Below are 9,468 nucleotides of genomic sequence, written 5' to 3'. Positions count from 1 at the left end.
GAAGCAACAATGGGACTTACCAAACAAAGCAATCTGAGGTAGTGTCTGTCACTTCCAATGTGTATACCACAGGATTGTTCTGGAAGTTGTATGGCAGCAACACTCTTGGGGTGTTCAATTTAGCACTGTGGCAGCCAGCCACAATGAACAACAGTACAAACAGTGTTGAGCAGAGCATGTTCACCCAGTCAGAATTCAATCCTTAAATATGTCACACTCAGTCCAATGTCTTGAAAGTTGATGTTGTAGCCAGCACCCAACACTTCATCTAGCATCACTGGGGAGGAACTGCTTCAGAGATGCACACAGTCTTGATCACTCCTGCAAAATTCAAGAGATCTCAGCTGCTTATAGATTAATGGCACAAACACCCATCTACAGCACAGCTGGCATCAAACCATCAAACAACATCCAAACCACATGACCCAAAACAATGCTGAGCAGTAGTTGATAAAAATGGTGTGAAGCCACGTCTTAAAGGTGAACTTATATCAAGGCAGTGTGGTGAAAGAATGGGTGCTATGATAATTGGAACACAACTATATGAATGGCAATATGCTGGGAGCATTTTGGTTCCAGGTGATGAGTGGATTGAGTGTCATACAGGCATCTAGCAAGCGGCAATCACCACATCACAGCTAAAATTCCCATCAAAGGTTAATGCAAAGTCACAGATGCAAATAATATCCATCACCAAAAATTAGGTTATGTAATTGGTAAGCCTCTTTCTCATTCATTTTTTATAACTGAGTTTAAGGGTGCATCAACTGCCTTGATTATTTGCTCCAGCCCTCCTTCTCAATTGCATTGAGAAGGAGGGCTGGACTTTCCTTTTTTTGTGAGGACTTTCCTTCACAAAAAATACACTTACTTTCTAGGATGAGCCCAAAATCATTATCCTCAAATTCCCAAATATCCCAAATATGACCACTAATAAGCTTGTCCATGACCACACAGCCCTAAGGCAAGGACCAAGGCAGTTATGGATGCCAAACCAGGTGGGACCACCTTCCCATTATGCTCACATTAAGACAAAAGCCTAACAAAATTGTTACATTACAGAATGCATTGCAATCATTGAGCCAGGATAGTGTCCCAGAAATTTTTCTGCATTTTACTCTGTGCAGTTTTGGTCAAAATTTCAAAGCAGTTAGGGCAAGTCCCAGTGAGATAGCCCAACCGCAGAAGGTAGGATTCCTTATTTGTTGAAAATATATAAGATATCTTCAACTTTTATCATGACTGCCTAATTTTACACTTTGACAATGACTTTTTGCAATTACATATATTTCCACTTTGTATTTCTTGAGCACTGGTTATAACACCAGTGGCTGAAGTTATCTCACACCTTCTGTTGTACTGCCATATGCCTACAATAATTAGGTGTGATATTTAATTGCCATGTTCACTGATTCTCCCACAGTATGCAAAAAATATACCTTGAAAAAGCAAATGTTGGTTGATGAATCCAGATACCCTTGATGTGTCCATATGATACATTATGCCATCAGTGTGATGGATAAACATCTGCCATCATGATCACAGTTATAATGTTTTAAAGGTGAAATGATACAATTTTTCAATAATACACCTTTTTATGATTATGTATGGTATTTGATGTCTTCATAAAAAGCATCAGTTGATGAACAATTCAAATCAATTTAGGTCAAAAGAACAAATCTTGCAGTGATCAGAACCAACATGTGCAATGACCCTGAATTGGCAACAACCATCTGTTGACAACTGGTAACTGACACAAAAGACATGATCTTTTTGTGCAGTACACACTAAGCTAATTCTGCCGATGCACTAGGCCCTTATGCAATGTTGGTGCACCATGACTAGAACATGTTTGTGCTACCTGATGGCCAGGCCGAAAATGCTCAATTTTCTAAAAACTTCTGCCTGAAAAATGCTCAAAATAATTCTGCTAAAAATTACTGAAGAAACATAATTGTCTGAAACGTTAGTTCTCCATGCGCTGAAAGTACTGGCAACGGTTACTTTACTCTACATTTGCCATTCACAAACTTAACTACATCCACAGCAGCAAGCCTGCAGGCCTGTCCTTAAGTATGAATCTATGCATCAGGGCTTTTTGGCAATGCTCTTAGCAGCATCTGAGCTATATCTAACATCCCTGCATTAGAGCAAGCATTAAATCTGGACATTACTGGCGGAGATGCAGCTGCCAATGGCATTTTCATATATTCTAAGTTCACAAAATGTGTTACAGTGCAAAGTGAGAACGAAACCATCATTTCTCTCCAACCATTTGTGAACATACATTCTGAGTTCAATGAATAATAGCTGCACTTATTGCACGCAGAGCAAAACAGTTTAAGCGGAGCATCAAACCCCACTTCCCGCAGGTGTGGTTTACTACCCTACTACCTTCTCTAAGGTAATTATACATCTTAAGCGTGGAACGAGGCCTACATTCGATATCTCACCCAGTCCACCTCGCCGCGACACCGAAAGCACAGAACCCTAGCCGGTAAACTGACCATGCATAGCGCGGGAAACTGAGCACGTTGACGCCCGCTAACCTGACCATGCCCCACATGAATACGAAATGCTCCAAATATTGCGCTCTTGTTGCATAAAGTGAAAAAAATAGAGAAATTCCTGTTCTATTTAGGTGTGTGCTGCTTACGAGCCAATGACCTATAAGGTGTACAATTTGTGTATCGTAAGCTGCCGCACTGCCGAGCTTAGTGTTTGTGGTTGGTAGACCGAAAGAGAGAGTCATCGACTTTTAGAAGAATTTTCCACCCGCCAATCTACTTCAAAATTCGGTATTCTTTCATTATGCATCATGAGAGAACAGCATGGTGTCGGGTTGGATGACTGCTTCCATAGAGCGGCTGAACGGCCGAGGGATTTGTGCAATGGTGGTGGGATGTAAAGGGAAATTGATAAACACTGCTATATTTATTCCAGCTCCAGGATAATGAAACAAAAAAATGATATCGTTTGGAGTAAAAAAATGATATCCAAAAAATATTGAAACTTTTTACTTTTGATGGTGAATGATATATTTGCATTTTTGTTATGCTCGCCAAAATAATGCACTAGGAGAAATCCAAAGAGTTGGCAGCGAGTGCCTGAAAGTGGTATGGCGCGAACGATGCGATAGTGGCGTGAGACCGTTTCGGTCATTTGGGTTGTGTGTGGGTTCGGATGCACGCGGCGATGATTCGTGGGTTCTGTTTATCGCTTAGAACATTTTCATATGATCGCAATACAAATAAACTACATGTTGCCACTTGCCTCTATTTGGTTCTGAATGGCGTATAATGGTTTATCAAGGTTTTTATCTAGTTTTGCATCAGGAGTGATTTCTGTCTTGAGCGCGGTGTGGTCCTGTAAGAATGAAACCATTTATTACAGAACGTGAAAAATATGTTGATTTTACACTTTGACAGGTGGCTGTCATGTTGTTTATAGCAATGAAAACATTAGCTGGTATCGAGGAAATGCTCTGCTGGTTGGTGGGTGGATATGTAAAGTACATGACACCAGGGAAGAAGAATAAGCTGCTAAGAATTGTAATTGTCATGATAAAGACCACCTTTTTCAACAAAATTGGTGTCTCTAGGTCTAAATCAAGATAAGCACCATTTTGTGTGTGTTATTTTTGGAAATGGTGGGAGTTCCTTAATAAATTGTCTGCCAGTGATATTTTTGAACCTTTGCATCATATGCTCAATCACATGCTTAGACTGCACAGAACATTTCATGCCAAATCTGTACTTATATACACACTTACAACTTACAAGTTTCCATATGATGGCTCACTTTGCTGTGCTGGTTGCTGGCTAGTGAATGTGCCCTTCCCCATGATGCTTTTGTCTTTTTAATTTCCTGTATGCAATCTAACAGTCATTGTCTTTCTTTAGGCTTGTTTCAAGCTGTCAACTGAAGGCGAACCTTATATATTACTTAAATTTGATGCATATCACCAGCAAGCTCATAATGTACCCCAATTGGGGCTCTGAGCACCTGCACAGGTGAGTAGTGAGGTCTATATGATGGTTGTCTGAATGATCAACATCTTTCATGTTGATCACCCTTAGGCTCATTGGCATCATTGTGAGTGGCTCCATGACCTTTTTGAAAAGGCACATGTGATTACATTAGGATGAGAAGTGGTAAGCTGCTGTCATTAGCAAGTAAGCTTATTCTGGCCACTTTTATGTAAATATATCATTACAAGCATGAAAGCAAACTGTAAAAACTGGTTAGTTATACATTGTTGTCATTTATAATTTTCTTAGCTCCCACATAAAGCTCTAGGCTCAGAAGAGAAGATGTCAAGTGAAGATGCTTAGCTCCTTTAGCAATTGGCTTTTCTCCTGAGCCAACATCCCCTGCAATGACATCCATTGTCATAACTATTGGTATAAAGATGACACAATCTCTGCTCTTCATTACACTAGTGAAGTGAAGCTCTGTTGCTGTTTGGGATTTCCCACCCATTCACCACTCCCCCAGAGGCCCTGACTGGCATCTGTGATCCACAACACTCCAAGCTCATTGTCATTGTTCAGGGAGCATGGTAGCATGTAGCCCATGCTTCATGCCTCTCCATCAGAGAATTTAATCTGTCAAAAAACATTTCTGAACCCCATTTGTGGAACATTCTGAGGTACTCAGCTAAGGGAAACACATTGAACTTGTTTTATGCAGTGATGCACATATTTCCAGCTGCTAAAATATTCTTACTTTTTGTCATTGTTGACCTTATTGGCGATACCAGTGTAAGCGAAAGGGTAGTCACCACTATGCAGATCTGTAGACAAAGCTGGTATTTTTCCTAGGGGCTTGTGAGTGGCTCCATGATCCAAAGATCTACAATATTGATTAGGACCTCAAATTTGTGTTCATTATCAAGTTAATCTCACTTGTATGCAGAAGCCCCACTTTACACCAGGAGGCAGCAAGGGCCAGTGGGCTGATCCAGGACCCTAGCAGGTTCCATAAGTCTTATTAAAAGTTTGTTCATCATCATAGCATTTGTTTTTCTCAATAGACATGTCATAATGATATACATTGAGGTGCTTTTCATGGGTTCCAACTCTGCATGGGTGGAGATGCCGCCTCTCCCCTCCCCCTCCCCATCCCCATCTTGTTTTTATTATTGCCAATGTGTTATGGCCCCTGACTTTTGCTGGTAATTTGAAGTAGGGCGAAACTGCTCGACAAGTTGCCGGAATAGCTTTTGACCCATCCTGAACATCGTGATGGTTCAAAGACATTCCGCCTGACCGGGGATAGCTGGCCGCGTCGGACGGTGCCGTAGTTGCCGGAGGAAAGCTGGTGGTCTGGACGGCACCAGAAATAGTTCGGTCCAATTTGAGATAATTCAGGCCACTCTCGGCACGGGGTCGGGAAAACGAGGTCGTCGTCTTGGCAAAAATACTTTTCAACATTTCCTTTTCACGCTCACTTAAATGGGAAACAGGGCCCAGGCTCAGACCTGTATTTGATTCATGCTGCAGAATCGATCCTCCATATGGCTTGCTGAACAATTCGAACCTGATTCACATTATTTTGTGTCATTTTGTCATCAATTCTTTGTCGATTCACATCACAATTCAGTCATTCAGTTTTGATCCCGATCATCTCGGATGAGTCAATCGGATGAACAACTGATGGTGTATAATAAATAAGAATAACCCTCTGTTCATAAATGAATGATTAAGTCCAGAAAACGTCTACAATAATATGATTGAGGAGCTGATACGTTGTGCCTGGATTTATTAATTTTTATGAGCATATCGTCATTTTGATGTTCCTCTACATATGCTGTTTGTGTACTGATTTAAAGAATGACACTGGAGTGATTCATTTTGCCCCCATGTTAGCTTTTCTTCATGTTGATCAGCTCTTTTGAGCGGTGGGGTAATGATTGAGTCCCTGAGTTGGCTTTCTTTTCAATGCAAAAAATATCGTAAGTTGTTCAGTGCATTAGCGAGGAGCATTATTCACATAGATAGGACAGTAGTGTTAGCCTTATTCCTTGGTGAAAACCAGGAGAATGGATATATAGTTGGGTTGATATTTCGGCAACGTGTCTTTATCGAAGCAGTAGCAGAGGCTATTGTTTGTTTTGCTTCTGCTATTGTTCTGATAAAGGCATGTTGCCGAAATATCGAACCAGCTACATACCCCATTCTTCTCGTTTTCGCCGAGGAATAGGGCTAATACTACTGTCCGGTACACATCAACAACAAAAAACTTGCTTACAAACTGTGTACCAACAAAGTACGGGGTCCTTGTAGAATAAAAGGAGTGTTCCATATTTGTGTGGGGTTTTGAACTGAAATTAGCCATCTTGAAGATCATATGTTGAAGTTTACAGCCCTGCCCTTATTAAGACGATGGTGATTTGCGTTTTAGGGCGACCCAACTTCTGAGGTCATTTTGCGCCCATTGTCCTTCTAAAGGCCTAAACCCTGCTAGTTTCTGAGCTGCGCATCCGGGAAGATGTGTAGTCTATTTAGGGGAGGCTATTTCGAAGTCACCCATGCATTCATGGCGCCATAATGATGTCACTCATGTTCCGTAATTCCATTGTTCTAATGTTCGGTCACTTGGGTAGCGTGGGTGTCGATATTTTTGCATGCTATTACACCCCGGCTTGTGGCTCACTGCCGATCGCCCCTCCCCTTGTTCAAAACCAGCCAATCAGCATCGAACCGCACTGCTGTTAAACCAGTATCTATGCGCCTCAGGCTTGACAAATGGGCTGAGTAGGTCAGATGGCTGGGTCGGGTTCAAAGGACAACGGATTACCGCGGACGGATCGCGTGCGGTGCCGCCGCCGGAGAGTCAACATTCTGGTGGCATTAATTTTTATTTGCATCCTGCACGCCCTACTGGATGAATTTTGGAACGCTCTGTAATTCCATCAGCCATGCGATGATGAAGGCCAAGAAAAATATTATTGTTGGGTGTTCATATTTTGCATCGTGACCAATATTTCCAGATATAACGGCCCTCATTTGGCTCCCAACTAGTGTCGTACAAGATACGGTGACGTATCCGAACAATGATGTATTGAGGAGCATATTTACAAAGCAGCGAAATTGTGTTGTCTAGAGCATTTTTCCATTCAAAAGTATACCTATGGCTAAAAGTAAATTTATTTCATCATACCTGATGGTAATACCACTAATATTCTCAAACATGGAGCATCCCATTTAAGCGATTCATCTTCAAAAGAACACGGATCTGAATCGAGGCACATGTCAGAGCGGCATACTCACCTTTTGACGCTCCTCGCATGAATGAGAGAGACACACGAGGCACTGACTTGCCACACGCTCCGATTGAGGTCCAATAGAGCTTCTTCATGAGAGGTCACTGCACCACTCGCACATCGCCCCCACTTTACGGTTGCGGCATGGCACCAAACGCGTTCCAGTTTGCTATTTAGGGTTATTTCAGAATTTCCCGTTGCCTTAGCGTGACGCGGTCGTGAAATGCTGTAGGGTGCGACGTCGGAATAGTGTTAATGTTCGCTCTAGTTAACGACGCGTGCAACTGCTGTGACCACCGGCAACGCAGTCTCGCAGTCACCCAGATCCTAGCGGGAGGAGCCACAACCCATAGCAACTCTGGGGCCCGCCCCATGTGGCCACGAGTGTAGCGTGCCACCGCCCAGCGCGCTGGCGTCTGCAGCGTCGGAACACTGTCGTCCTGAGACGCTGCCGGAATGCTGTATTCAGAGCACGGCCCTCTGCTGAGTCGCACACGATGTGGACGATCCGGTGGAATGGCTTGCTGCGGTGGCCCTTGGAATATCGTGCGAGGCTTTCGCCCGGATGAGGCGTGGAATGGTCCGCTCAGGTCACCTGAGGACCACCTTGGAATGTTGCCGCCGTCATTCTTGACCCGGGGCAGCATTCGCTCGTCCTGTGAAACACGGTCTATCCGTGTCCTCGGCTTTGATTTTTCCTTGCGCGGCTCGACGATGCGCCGTGCGTCGTAACAGACGGCGTCCCGGCGGAATGTGCCGGAACACGGGAGGAGAGTGCCGTGTGGCTGGCGCGGCGGGCGCCATGGCATCGTGTACTGGAAACAGCAAAATTTTGAAATTTAGCCACCGATGGGTGGTTGATCCGGCCGTTTTACCACACCGCCTGTTCCCAATAGCAAGTTGACTTGTTTACGTGTGCGGCCGAGGGTAGTTCAAATTTAGACCGGAAGGGGTAACGGACTTTGAACCAGGGGCGAGGGACGGGGGAGGGGAGGCTTGTTAACAGGGACGAAGGTAGAACAGACTGACTGAGGTACAGACGGGATATGGATATGGATATGGATGAGGAGCGGTAGACGCATTTCAGTGATGCGGACGCGCCGAGGTAGGGAAACAACAGAAACACGAAACCCTGGAACTGGTGACGTCACGTCTGAATCTGGACACGCCGCCGCGACTCCACTACAATTACAAATCCCTTCCTGAACTCCCTCCCGGAGCGTACGGGTCGCGCGAGGGAACATTGACGATGACCGTTTGAAAACGTCCTCTAGCGGGCAAAAGCTCCAAACGGCTTGGCGAACCAGCGCCTGGGCGGAGCACCCGCCAAGGGACGGCCAAGGGCGTGACGCTCGCCGGACCGCCGACACGGGCGGCTGTTCGGACCCCTGTCTGCCGTGTCAGCCGGCCCTTCCGTCAGATGGCGATGTGTTGATGTTTTGGCTCCTGCTGGCCTGGTCCCAGGCCCTTCAGCCTGTGGAAAGCTGTGCCGCACCAACAGCGCACAGATGTAGGCCGATTCGTGTGGCTTGCGTGATCCCTCCGTTGGTAGCATGTGCCGGCCAGAGCGCGGCTCTTTGCAGGCACGCGCCGCGGTCGGCGTTTCTGAGAGGTCCGTAGAGAGTTGTAGGGCCTCCCGGATGCCCGGCAGCTGTAGCCTCAGGCCGCGTAATGACCTTCTGAAATGGCCTTCAGGGGCCGTGTGGACACGCACCCGGTCCACCCCTGTGCACATCGACGGTGGTGAAGATAATCCACTGTGCAGTGTTCTGTTCATGTCGCCGGGTCGCCTGTCCACGCTGTGCAGTCGGGCCGCCCTCGCGCGGTCGTCAGAATCGCCCTCGTGTTTGTCGCTCAGCTGTCCGCTCTGTCCGTGCATTCTTTGCCTCGTAGTGGGTCCGTATTTTCGTGGTCTCTCGCCCGCGACCCCTCAGCGTCACCCTCTCTCCCGCCCTTCCCCTCTGTAGTTGTCCCTCCGACGGTGGGGCGCCTCCGCTGGGCACCTGCCCGGACCACGTGACCTGTTTCGGGACACCCGGAGCCGACACGGCGCCGCCCCTGCCCGCCGGCGGCGGCGGCGGCGGCGCGGCGTCGGCTGTTACCGTCCAGCGTGTGGACCCCGCCCCGCCCCCGCCGACATGCGCTGCTGTCCGCAGCGCGGCCATCGATCGCTGCCGGCGGCCGGGGGTGCGCCGGTGGCA

This window comes from Pollicipes pollicipes, unplaced genomic scaffold (genome assembly GCF_011947565.3).
Source record: "Pollicipes pollicipes isolate AB1234 unplaced genomic scaffold, Ppol_2.1 Scaffold_7261;HRSCAF=8764_pilon_pilon_pilon, whole genome shotgun sequence".
NCBI lineage: Eukaryota > Metazoa > Arthropoda > Thecostraca > Pollicipedomorpha > Pollicipedidae > Pollicipes > Pollicipes pollicipes.
This window is presented reverse-complemented; position numbering follows the sequence as displayed.